The sequence below is a fragment of the Strix aluco genome, chromosome 1 (assembly GCF_031877795.1).
Source record: "Strix aluco isolate bStrAlu1 chromosome 1, bStrAlu1.hap1, whole genome shotgun sequence".
In the NCBI taxonomy this organism is placed as follows: Eukaryota; Metazoa; Chordata; class Aves; order Strigiformes; family Strigidae; genus Strix; species Strix aluco.
The window spans coordinates 137,792,386-137,806,258 of record NC_133931.1 but is presented as its reverse complement, the minus strand read 5'-3'; positions in this window follow the sequence as shown (position 1 = coordinate 137,806,258).

The following is a 13,873-nucleotide window of genomic DNA, read 5'->3' as shown; positions in this document are numbered from 1 at the left end:
GAATTTGGTCCACAGCTCCCCTGCCTGTTAGCTTGTTTTGTCCATGACACGTATTCTTGAGGTGAGATGACTTATTTCCTATTTTGTGAGATTTTAGAATCACTTCATACTTTCTCTGAGCATGAGCTTGGTGGGTGCAAAGCAGGAAAGAATGAGTGCAAAGACCTGTTCTCTACTGCCAGGCATGAGACTTTACAAGACTTAGCAATGTCAGATGTCTATCTAAATAATTGACAACTACAATGAAGTGAGGGCAAAAGTCATTCCCAACCAGACTATATTTAAAACTGCTAACCTGAGCAGGCTTTATATTCTAGGAAACGTGTCTGAGATTCATCTTAAAAACCCTGCTGTGTGTTTCCAAGTTCAGTCATCAGCTCCAGAACATTTTTAAATGAGAGATTTACTGAGTCAGTTACTGCACAAAACTAGCTATAGGGAAAGTTACATTGTACTGATGAAAACAAAATGTCCTATGTTACATTATAGCAAAGTTAACTTAGAACCATCCGCTGTCACAGAACTTCAAGCTGGGCTTAATGCATTGAAAATAATTAGTTTCATTTTTGATCTGAGGTTGTGCTTTGCTTAGAGACATATCAAGAGCTCAGAGATATATCAAGATTAGCTGAGGATGTAATGTTAAATTCCAGTCAATGCATAGGCAGAAGTAACAAGACCACTATCCAAAGGGTCTGGTGGTTGTGTGCCAAACCACTGAGCAGGCACCAAGACCAGGGGCCAAATTTTTCACCACATGAGTATGCCCTGCTCCTGCCAAAGTCAGTGGGAGCAGCATGCCTACATTGCAAGGCAGAGCATTTGACAAAGAAACAAAAATATATTTCTGCAGAAAAATCTTTCTTGTGTTCTTTGTGAGTATTGTTTGGGGTTTTATTTTATAAGCCTGCAAAGCTGCAGGATATTGAGAAAATAGATATTGGATGAAATCCCGGTTCCACTAAAGTCATTGGGAAAATTCCTACTGGCTTCCCCAGGGTCAGCTTCCATCTAGGGTACAGTCCCTTGTGTATTCTTTTTTGGTGACACCCAAATAAAATGTGCTTTGCTTACAAATCAAAACATGTTTGGGGTTTTTTTTGTTGTTGTTGTTGGGTTTTTTGGGTTTTTTTAAGTTGCTAGCTCTTTCAGCTCAGCATGGTAGCTGAAATACAAGCTGTGCTCTTCTCTGCATCTCGTATTATTACCTGTCATAAAGAATCCACTATTAGGGTTTAGCTGGCAATTCTGTTGCTGATACACAAAGCAGATGAAAATCCAGATTGTTCTTCCAAATCTGTTTTAGCTGTATGTTGCTGATATAATAGCTTTTGTGGTGGTGTTAGAATAGTAAGCAAATATGTACCTCCATCGACATTGCCAGATCAGAAGCCCAATGAAATCAATGGGATGGACTCCCACCTAGTAGAAAATTAATATACTCCATGTTACTATAATTTAATTTCTACAGTCCTACAGTTGAGTTTACTGCAGCAGCTATTCCAGTGTGCCTGATCTCTGCAGGAGTTTTCTGAATGACTTCAGTGACAGCAGGACCAAGCCTTTGACAGTTGACACCAATATCTGCAGACACACACAGGAAGAAGCTTGAAAGTATTTTTTCAAACAAATGTGACTTTAAAGAACCCAAAGTAGAAGACAAATATTCATGGATATGAGCATTTCTACAATACCACAGTAATTGAGAGAATTCTGTTTTACCTACTGAGGAGTAAGAAATAGAAGATGAGAGAGGATGGGGAGGGAACAAGATAGGGTTCTCCGAGTATGAAGAAAAACTATTTTTCTTTTGCAGATTGACCAGTGGAGCAGGAAATGTCTCATACCTGACTTAAGAGTTTAAGTCAGACAATTTCTTTATACATGGAAAACATTAGTTTTCAAGTTATATGCAGGGCAGACAAACTAATTGACCTACATCTTAATCTCTATAGCTGTTGAAGAGGACCAGTACAACAACTTGTGGAGAGTGTCAGAAACCTTACATTTCTTTCTGTGAGAAATGCTTCTAACTTGATTTCTGTCCTGTTGGAACACAGTCAAGCTAAAATATTTCCTTTTGCCACAGAATGTCAACATCAAGTTAATAGTTGTTATTATTATATATAAAATAATTTCACATCAATCCACAAAAATTTGAAAACAAAATTACTAAGAGGAAATAAAGCAATTCTTTCACATTTTTTTAATTAAAAATGTTATTGAAATCAAGTCATTCCCATGTAATTTATATTTTCTTGAAAGCACTGTTCTCTTAAAATTGTTTGACCCTGTCTATTTATAGATATGGTTTGTTCTGCTCTTCTTATTTGTTTCTTTTTGCATTACTGCTCAAATAATTTCAAATTGTGATTTATGCTTATATGGCAACACAAAGGATTGAAGCCAGTGACATCTATTAAAATAGCCTGTGTCAGAGATTATGCTGTATTTACCTCATCCTGAGGCATTTTCCTGTGATCTCTTTGAATTAATCTAATTTGAAAAATGTTGTTCTGGAGTTAAAGTACACTGAATAATAGCCAGTTGTTTTGGAAACTGAATAACAAGAAATATCTTCAGCCATTTTTGTCAAGCTACTAATTGTTTTGTTTGTTTAAATTAAGAAAACTGTATGCCTACGGACATGTTATGAATTCTCAAGATGATACAGCATTCTCTCTGCAGCAGCAAAGATTAAAAAAAAAGTTCTGTTATTAATGCTTCTTTTCACCTATTTTTGTAAATGGAAAGCTAAAAAAATTAAACCAAAAAGCACTCATTTATTTCCAAAAAAGGAAAGGCTGGTTTAGTGGCTCTCAGTTAATTGGAGGCCTTTATCCTGCTTGAAACAAGAGTGGAAGTCAGGGACATGGCTTGTCCTCAAGAGCTGGGGTGGTTATCATGAACCACCTCACAAGGAAACCTTAAACAGTTGGGTACCTTCCTTTTAATATGGATACTCTCTTGCTGACAGGCTCTGAGTTGAAGCATCATCATGTCTGTCCAAAACCACAGAATATTGTGCCTTGAGCTGGCATCACAGCAAACCCCTACTGATTCAGACCTGGAGTGACAACACTTACTGCTTTCTTCTGTGTGAACAAATGACACTAGAGTAGGCGCAGTGCTGACATGTAACAAGAACCAGCTGCTGAGAAGGGCATGCTCTAAATTGAATCAGACAAAAAGGAAAGCACAAGGATTATTTCTATTTTACAAATACAGAAGGAAAATAAGAGCCTTGTGAGAAGGCTCACATGGTCTCAATGTGCATGAATACCTGAAGGGAGGATGCAGAGAGGCCAGAGCCAGCCTTTTACAGTGATGCCCAGTGGCAAGACAAGAGGTGATGGACACAAACTGAAACACAGGAGGCTTTGTCTAAACATCAGGAAACACTTTTTTACACTGAGGGTGACTGACCACTGGCACAGGTTGCCCAGGGAGGTTGTGGACTCTCCATCCTTGGAGATATTCAAAAGCTGTTTGGCCATGGTCCTGTGTAGGAGTCTGGGCCACACTGGGAGAAAGTTAGTGCAGACAGAAGAATGCAAGGACGAAGATAAGGCCAGCAAAATAAGGCTGGCAAAAACACACAAGATAGCAGATAAGTGAGAAACACCTGTGGTCAGCAAAAGCACACAAGTCTGAGCAAAACAGGGTATGAGATAAGGGAGTTTTGGCAAGTTTTGGGCTTTATGTGCTAATTGCAATTAACCAATGCAAATGCTTGTAGAGGCGCGTGAAGAGCGCGTGTAGATGACCTGTAGCCTATTAGAAGATAGATGAGTGCATGTACGGAACTTAGTAGAGTATAAATGTAACCAGAAAAGGAATAATATAATATAATAATAAAAAAGATGGACGACCTGATCATCACATTGGTGTTGCGTCGTTTCTGTTCCCGCACGGAGAAATAAGGACCCCGGCTAATGGTGACTCCGACAGTCCTGGGCAACTGTCTCTAGGTGTCCCTGCTTGAGCAGGGTGGTTGGACAAAATGACCTCCAGAGGTACCTTCCAACCTCAGCCATCCTGTCATTTTGTGATTCTGTCCATCAGCAAATCTGGAAGCTGACCCTGCCACTACTCACCCTCAATCCAATGGTGCAGGAAGCCCCTTAATCTCTGACTCTGAGCTTAAGTTATTTGTAGAATAGTTTATTTGCTCATTTTTATGTTATTTTCAGGGAACAACAGGTTCTTATTTAACAGACTCCATGACTTAATGAGAAGCAAATATTCTGATTCTTATATATACTTACATCTCTTTATGCTACTCTGGAAATGCAGGGGTTATACAGGACCACGTGGTATAGAAACAACTTACCTTGTCATGGAAGTGCTCCCTCTTATTTTTACATCTTCTGATGGCACACTAGTTTCAGTCGCGTATTCCTGGTTTATAGTGATACAAGAGAATAGATATAGTATATATAGATGGGCTCTTTTTTATTTAACTTTAAATGTGACTATGAGTTTGATTTAGTAAATTTGTGTTGTATTTCACTAGCTGTGCAGATTTTACTCTGGTGAATGTTTTCTGGGTTTTTTTCAAGTTGTGATGTCCCGTTTTCTTCTTCATCAATGTTATATAGATAGGGCCATATACAAATATGTATCTGTCTTTGCATTCTAGGAAGATTTCACAAAAGGCTTTGTTTAGATCCTAAACAAGTAAGAACATCCTTTGGTTGGCATATTTAAATTATTTGCATGATTAACTGGGGCAATTGCACTCTTCTCTGAAAGTGCAAATATTCCTTCTAAATCACTAACCAGAAGGACGAATGCTAAATAATTTGAAGCAATTCTAAAACAGATATAATATAAAAAGACAGTCTCCTGTAAAAAACATGGGTTTTTTTTTCTATATTCTTCAAATTCCATATAATCTAAGTCTACAGGGAGGGAAACCATAAATGAATTATGAATGACAAGACAATCTTCCAGAGTGATGGTCTTCCCTGAGGTACTACAGCTCTGAGAAATAGCTGACGAAAAAAAGCTGTATGTGATGTTGTAGGAGTAGGCAAAGTTAAAAACCATAATTATTCTGTAGTTAAATATGGGTGCAGGAGGCTTTTATTCATATCCATTCCCACAGGGTAGATTCTTGGGTGATAGATATCTCATTGGTTCAGCTCCACCAGATTTAAAATAGATTAATGCACTCAATGCTTAATCTTAAGTATATTTAAGTCTGTAAATGACAGAAATGTATTTGTATGATCTATGTTGAATTGCATTTGACCACATTAGATAGGAACCAATTAAAATATTCTTATTTCAGTGATATTTTATCTTTTTTTTCCAATTCCCAAATATCACTGAAGAGTAGGCAGAAATCTATGGTGTTATTTCTAGAGTGCTGTTGAAGGGAGATGAGGTACCATGACCAGAAGGAAAATTTTCTGTTTGTTATGTTTAAGTGACCTCTCTTTTTCTCTCCAAAATATTTTTTTTGCATCTATTTCTAAACTGTCACCATTTTTCATGTAAGTGTCTTGTAAGCATGATACAATTTACCTTATATTTTAATTTCATTTTAAAAATAACTTTAAAGTATTTTTTAAAAAATTATATGTACATTTAGCATTTCATTTTCAAAAGGAAAATACTGTTTTGGGGGCATTTAATTTAGATTAAAAGTTACTTTTTGAGAAAAATATACAGTTCAACTGCATTAACAATTATTCCTAATACACTTGGGAGAAAAGGCTCATATTGAATGTACTAAAAGGGAAGTACCCTGAAATGGCTAGCCAGTCACAAAAATAGTTTCCACATATTTTTTTTGTTCATGGTAGTGTTAAAGCAGTCAAGAGATGCAAAGCATAATCAGTGACTGTGTGTATGGTTTAAACCGAGAGCTTGGAACAACGGTGAGGGAAATCATGCTTTTGCAAGAGACAGTCTATTCAGGCCCAGTGAAACAAGAAATGTCAAAAGGAAATGGGAATGAAGTCTCCTAGAGATGGCTGAGATGGCCTAAGGCAGTGCTCTGTCTCCCCTATTAAAGGTCTGATGAAGGCTTGCTCACTCGGTCTCAGAGTGGCACAGTCCCAGCTCTGAAAGAAAATGTCAGTCCCATGAAGATAACCTTCTCCATTCCATCAGAGGCTGCGGTGCTTGCTAATGTATTTTAAGGAAGGCATGAGAAAGTCTGTGAAAGCTTTTAAAATACACATTTCTTAGACTACTATTGTTTTATTTTAAGATGCTTTGATTTTCTCTCTATACACAAAAAAACCCCCAACCCTCAAAAATTATTACGCACTAATAAGGAGTTTTTAAAGTAGTTTGATGTAATTACCATATCGAGATATAACACAAAATGTCAAAAAACGTATCAGGAATGCATGTTGGGGAATGAGCTTTGAATCAAAAACCAAAACACAGCTCTGTGATCACCTTTTCAAGATGGAAAACTCTACACAGAAGTGAAAATACTATTGCAATATGACTGTTAGAAATTATTACAAAATCAGTCTTTGCTATTAGCTAGTACTCACTGTTCTGCTCGTTGGGAAGGTATGGGATTTTTTTGGATTGCTCAACTACAGTAATTGCTGCCAGATGGATGCAATTTTAAGATCATTATTTGTAATCCTTCCTGTGCCCTCAGTATTTTATCTTGAAACAATTGCAATTAAGATGTTCCTCGGCAGTTTTTTGCTGAGACACATTATTTTCTTGCTCACCCAGGTTAAAACGCTACTAAATTAATCATTGTACAATTTAGCTAAGGAATACAGCTTTGTTGATACACTGTTATTTTTAACGTTTAATTAGAAGGAGTCAGAGAGCTGATTAGCAGTACAGTATGATGGCACAGATCATTAAGACTCAGATGCAAACCTGAGTGCACTATCTTGTTCCACTAAGTGCAGGTGGCAATTACCTGAGTAAGCAGAGCTCATCTGGCACAAAATGCGGCAGTACCTAAGTGAGGGAAGATTTTGACAATGGGACCTGGTTTCTTTGTCAGATGTGTGTAAATTGATCTCACTGAAACCCATGGGAACCACATGCTCCAAGGGCAACCAGCAGTCCGGAGGACTCAAGGTGTGTCTCTAGGGATAGTTGTTTCAGATACACTTGCTCTTCAGAGCTGTAAGGCCAGAATTTTAACTTATAATATTACATCTATAGCATATATTCATATAAAGTCCAGATATGATTTTATTAGGTGAAAAATGAGCCAGGGTGTCTTTGGCCTCCTTCTGCTGTTAATACTGGCCATTTTTACATAAACTCCCCAATCCCATGACAGTGATGTTACTGGACAACTTTCCCAGCCAGACAGCAGATCTAGCTGCTACTGCTAAACCGTCATCAATATACAGAAATTACTGACCAAAAATTATTTAAATTTCATAGATGGATGTACTAGAATTTTAGTGTAGCAATATAACCTGTGTTGTTTCAGCTGTAAAAACTAATTGTAAATGTTGACTAACTAATAGCCATTACACAGCAATACCAAATTCCATTTACATTTCATTCAGTAGAAAGATTTCTACCAACCAGACAAGGAATTGGATCAGACTATAGATCTTTAATAAAATTGTGTTACAGAAACTAACAGTTTGCTGGGTGTAGTCCAAGAAAAACTATAATTTCCAGGCATGTTGACAAATCACTCCATGCCCTCTGAGCTTTCCATTTTGGACTCCTTTCTCACTTTCTCCATACAGTGTGTTTCTTATAAAAGTGATTATTATAGTTTGGCAGAGAAAAGGAGTTGATGGAGGCATGTACAGTTGAAGCAAAACCTTTTTGTTAACCATTAATTCCTATTTTTGCCTAACATTGAAAAAATGGGAATAATTAAAGTTTAGTCCCAAAATACTTCCATTTTTATTTGGAAATTTTTATGATTTTTTTTCTGTCCTCTACCTTGGGCATAAAAGTTTAACAATTGTCTTGCAAAAGTATAATGTAACAAAAGAAAACCCATTTCCAAATCTTCTCAAGTAACAGTCCAGAAGCCCCATGCTAAAGGACTTTGCTAGACACAGTGCATGTCTTCAGTGGAAAAAATTACTCAGTGGGAGATGGATTCTGATCTAATTAAAAGAGCTGGTAAAGGGGAAATAACCATGCTCCTTATTCATCTGCAAAACTATCCTAACAGGATTCAGGTTAGGGCTTTTAACAGGGTTCATCCCAGCTGTTATCTCTTTCATGAGTCATCCAAAGAATATGAACGGGCAACAGCTGGAGCCTGGACTCTGCCTACAGTACAGTGTATCAGATGCCAAAAATGGGAGCAGATACTGGTCCTGAGGTTCTTGAGTGCTATTTTCTGGGTTGGCACTATTCCTAGTTAGTGTAGCAGCATAAATCTCTATCATGCATGAGTTATACAGTCTGTCAGGCCACTTAACATGTGCCGGTTTGTTCTAACGCCTGTGCAGGCCATGCTCCCATTTAGGCAAATGTGAGCATTGTGAATCTACATGGTGGAGGCTGTAATGACTCTTTCAGAAAAAGCCCTTTACCGCATACTTACAGTATATGTAACAGTACATTTAACCTGTACATGTGTTAGGTTCATTCTCATTCAGGAGGGTGTTATTCATAAGGTGAAATTTGAACACGCACTTGAGTGCTGTACTGTATGAACACTGATATTACTAAGACACCTTCTAACCTTTATTACTTGAATGTGCTGCAGGATTCTAAAATTTATGGCAGATCTATAACATACTGAGGCATTTTAGGTTTGAGAATGCTTGAGAATACCTGCACTGTAAGAAAATATTTTGACTGCGTTCAGATTGGAAGGGTTTAATTGAAGCTTGATGTAATGGACTTCTGTGGAATATGAAACTTACCCCGCAAAGAGAAGGCCAGAGACTGAAAGATGGCAGAATGTCAGACGGGTTATGTAAGTCATGCAATTCAAAGAGCACTTTAATTTACTATCCTGCAGAGACTGTTTATACATTCTGTTTATATAGTAAGACAGTAATGATGTTATCTCACTTTTGCTTTGTTTTGAACATCCAAGGTTAATGTATTAGACCAAAAAAAGGTGACTAAGTCAGGATTTTTCCTGGGCATTACATTGAATGAATTATTTGGAATAGAGATTTATGTTCCTCTTTTTATTTTGGATCAGTATGCTTAGTGTTCATCCCAACCAGCAGAGTAAATCGGTAGAGACTTCTTGCAATCAGAAACAACATAAATGTCATTTGAAAACTGCTGTTTATTGCAGAGGACAAGATGAAAATGAGATGTGTTTGGAAGATGTCAGTGAGATACTTATGGCACAGCTGGTGCTAGGAACTGTATCTGGTAACTTCTGCATGCTCACACCTAGTATGGTAGTCCGTTATTTAAAGTGCAATACCTTCAAGACTATAGGTAGGTTTCGGAAATGCCTGAACAAAATGCTCACTGTCTCATTAGATTTAAGGATTACTGAGAATAAGAAAGCACTGAATAGCAATTTATTTTTTTTTTAATTTGTAGAGCTGCTATAAGCATGCTATATACCCCTATAACACATCTCCATAACTTCACGGCTTGAGAAGTGGAGCTATGAGATGTACTATAGAGCTATGGCATAAATTCTCTCATGGTTCAAAATGAGAGTGAAAAATTCAAAGTGCCTCTATTTAGTGTATTACTGCATATCATCTTCTTGGAAGTCATCTAGGCAAAGGTCCTAGATAGAACCTTTCTTTCTGACTGAGATCCAGAGATGCTGTGAAAATCCTCCTCTCCTGTCCCGATTTTTTCAGAGCATCCTCTCCTACTAAGAAACCTAAAGAGATGCTAAGATATGAAGTTGTAGTACACACATCAGGCAGAGAGAAGCTGGAGAGTTCAGCAAGGACTCACTCCTTCAGCATAAGACCCTGTTCCTGCCTCAGTTTCTCATAAACAACATACATAATAATTTAAGCAATCAGGTTGCTGAGGGGAGCATATTATTTGGTCAGACATAAGTCAGATGAAACAGGGTCAACACAGATCTCTGTTTCTGCTGATGCACAGGTTAAAGTGCACAAGGCAGTCTTTGCCCCAACACTTTTTAACTCACAGCCCTTTGGCTTCAAAATGAAAAGGCCTCAGCAAGGTTTTCCTGAATTTTCTATACCACACTATTTCTTCTTTTCCCTTCTTGTGGAAAGGGTGGCATTATGTGATCCTTCTCTTCCCCTCACATATTCAAAATATTCATGTGTTAAGAGCTTTAGTTTGTAGTGAGTCCATGGATACTTGCAAGGATAAGCAAGAGACAAAAAGACCCTGCATTACTTTCCGAATACTCTCATTTGCCATCCCCTTCATGCCCTACTGAACTGTCCCATCTTCTCACAGCCCCAGCCCACCAAAATAACCACTGATTCCTCCTAAACTCTTTTAACCGCATGAGCACTGCTGACACTTCCCAGACCTGTCAGTCCCCAGTAATCCCTCTCTGGTCTCCTCCTCACCCTTTTCCAACAAGTTATGCTGTCATCATCACAAAATTGCATTTGCTATCCCCATTAGGACAAAAGTGGGTAGAAAAATGTAACACTTGCGTACATTGTTAAGAAGACTAGTATTGGTTTTGTTTTCCTTCCTCATGGAAACAAATACAACAGGTTCCATTAAAATGTTCCCACTCTATGGCTTTTAACATAAAACAATATCTCAGCTCAGAATGGTAAGTTGCTGGCCTCCAGCCTTGTCAGTCCCCAGCCCTCTTTGCTTCTGCCCTCCAAAAGCATATAGCTCCAAGCCTTCCTTCTCCATGGTAGGGAGAACTTCTTTCTTCTTTAATCCTGAATCCCATGGAAACCCCATGTCAAGATCATTTTCCTTATGTCTAGATCTTACTCAGCAGGGTACAATCCTAGACAGATACCATCTCCAGAAAACTCTCCTTTAACAGCTTAAATTACTTCCTCCTACTAAGCAGGGAGAGCTCCCTCTCAAAGGAAACTTTACTGACAGGTCACCACTCGCCCAAAACACTTTGGAAAGTATGTACAGTTGAACTCTCTTATGTCCCTAGTCAAGAGCCTGTCCATCCTGTGAAAGGAGGTAAATATTTTAATGACTGTCTGATACACATATAATTACTGTGTACACACAGTGTTTGACCATACAATTCAAGACAGTTCCTACAGTAACCAGTTTTCCATTCTGCCCTAGATTCCCTAGTGGTTGACATCTCCTTTTAGTGAATCAGGGGTGATGGATCTACAAAATTCAACCTCTGGGTTACCCAATGTCATTTCATCTGATTTATGTTCCCCAGATCTCTATGACAGCCTGTTTAGCACAGTGCTACTGCACCAAGAAATGCAAAGGAACTGTTTTACAACTATTAAATTCATGTGTAACAGAAGAGTACTTGTTTTAATTAGGCATTTCAGTGCTGTATATTATACTCATGAACAGAGCTGCTGGGAGAACATGGGTTTGCAGATGTGTCCAAGGGTCTTCACTGGCAGGGAATTATCTGCTGCAGAGCCAGGGCATCACAGTTCCTGGGAAAACTTAGCCTTTTCTGATGATCATTTTTTCTTGCAATTTCCACAGAAACCATATTAATGTAGAAAGAGTGATTATTTAAAAGGACATTGAAGTTGGATTAAAGAGAGCATCTTGGTTCAGTTACAGAGTGTATGTACAATGTTAGGCAAGTCACATTAAAGATGTGTATCCTTGTATGTAACACGGAGGTAAGTAATTTCACATGCACTCTTAATTAATGTTTTGGTGAGTAGTGGAAGACTTCGAATTTGTGCACAGATTTCTGATTTCTTCTACTGAAGGAGAATCCTTCTTCCATCTAATCAAGTTAGTAAAAGGTGCCTTGAGGGGAACAGACTTTCTTGCAGTTGTAGACAGAGAGGGTAGTTAGAATAAATCCAAGAAAAAGTATTTTACACCCACTTTTAATTTGGACTATATAGAGTTCATTCAATTTTCATTACCCAAACAAAACCTGAAAACGTGAAATTTGCCACCCAACATCAATGACTGTCACAAATCCTCTATCTTCTCTTGAATGAGAACATGTGGCAAAAAGTTTTAGAATATGTCATCAGATTTTTTGTGTGTTATAAACCAATACCTTAATGACTTGACCCAAGAAAAACAACTGTGACATAACAACCTTAACAGCCACATAAGTGCCACAGATCCTAGCTTTGCTGGGGCTGAGCTACCCATCCAGCAGAAAGTTTGACTGAGTATTGCATTTTAAACAGACAAAATCAATGACAGTCCCTTATCTTCTCTCATACAAGATTCTGATGGGTTTTGCTTCCCATTTTAGAACATCAGTGCCTGCTAATTTAGAGTATGAACAAACTAAGGAGTAAAATGTACTGAGTTATTTTGCACAGAAAAGAGGGAATGTTCTAAAGGCTGTTTTGTACACATTTCTATAGATAGGATGCAATTGATACAGCTGGTTTTAGAATGAAATCAATGGTCATCTCTTTGTAGAACCCATGGCACTGTATCACCTCAAACACTTAAAAAGCATTTGTTAGAGTGCTGCTCCCCATTGCTTTTGCTTCAGTCAAACTTAATTGAAGGGATCCAGGTGACAAAACAGTGTAAAGAGATGGAATCTGCAAAGTCAGGTGAAGGCAGAAGGTGTCTGTGAAAAGAAGAGGATTTGCAAGCTGCCCTTGAGGCTGAATTTTTCCGTTTCCTAAAGAATGTCCTGGTAGAAGTAATTTAGTCTAGGTCATTTATTCCAAGATAGCTCAACTGATATTCCTTGGGACTGGCTAGAAAATAAATCCACAAGGCAAAAGAGTAATCCATCTTCCAAGATCATTCAGACTTCTGTTTATCTGCCCAAGACTGCTACCTTATACCTGCATATTAGTAACACCAATGTTTAGGAAGTTACTACCTCCCCTCCTGGAACTGCACCAACTTATTTCTCATCTTCTGAGTAGCCATAGGATGGCTGTACAGTTTCAGTTTTATTCACTAGTTTTATTATCTAGGCTGAATTGGATTCAATGGCCTGAATTCTGATTTAATGCTATAGGTCCAGTTCTTATTCACAATAAAGCTCTTCAAAGTATTGTTTTAGAGACACGTGCTAATTTGATAAATAAATTCAACCACTTTAACAGTATGTATCCAGCTATGAATACATGCTTCAAAGTGTTACATAAAACTAGTCATTTCCAGTGGAGAGGCTATAACCATCTTAGTGTCTCTCCTTTTGGTCATCAGAGCCATATGAAAGGGACTTAGCATAGACGAATCTTTGTAGTCGGATTTCTATTTCTTCACTGCTAGTACTATGTCATCCAATTACCATTCATCCTGCTGTGTGACTAGAATTTTTTTGTCATGAACCATTTTTAAAGTCTCCAATGATAAGAAAGAGAAAAAAAAAAAGTTTTCCTTCAAAGAAGTCAAGAAGAATAAGATTGATGACCTTTTTTCATGAATCCAACAGTTTAAATTAAAAAGTCCAAAGCCCTCATGACTCTAATTAATTGTACTTTGGAGATGGGATTTCAGTACTTAACTTTCTGCAGTCATAATGAAAACTTGCTTGCACATTGAATTAGTTTTAAATTTTTTTCCCTAGTATTTCATCATAATCTTTTTATTATGGGAATCACAAATACAGAAAATATTTCAAAACCAGCCAGTTGAGACAGCAAGCAGTTAAATAACTCTGGAAAAGAGTGTCTTAATGCTGCAAAGATGTAAACATGTGCTAAATGTATGCACGAATAGTCCCATGTGTAAAGTTAATTGCCTAGATCAGCACGTAATGATGATGCAGCACCATAGTACAAATAAACTAAAGTGATTAAATGGACAAAGACTGTATCTTTTCATTTTAAAAAGATAATGATTAGAATATTACATT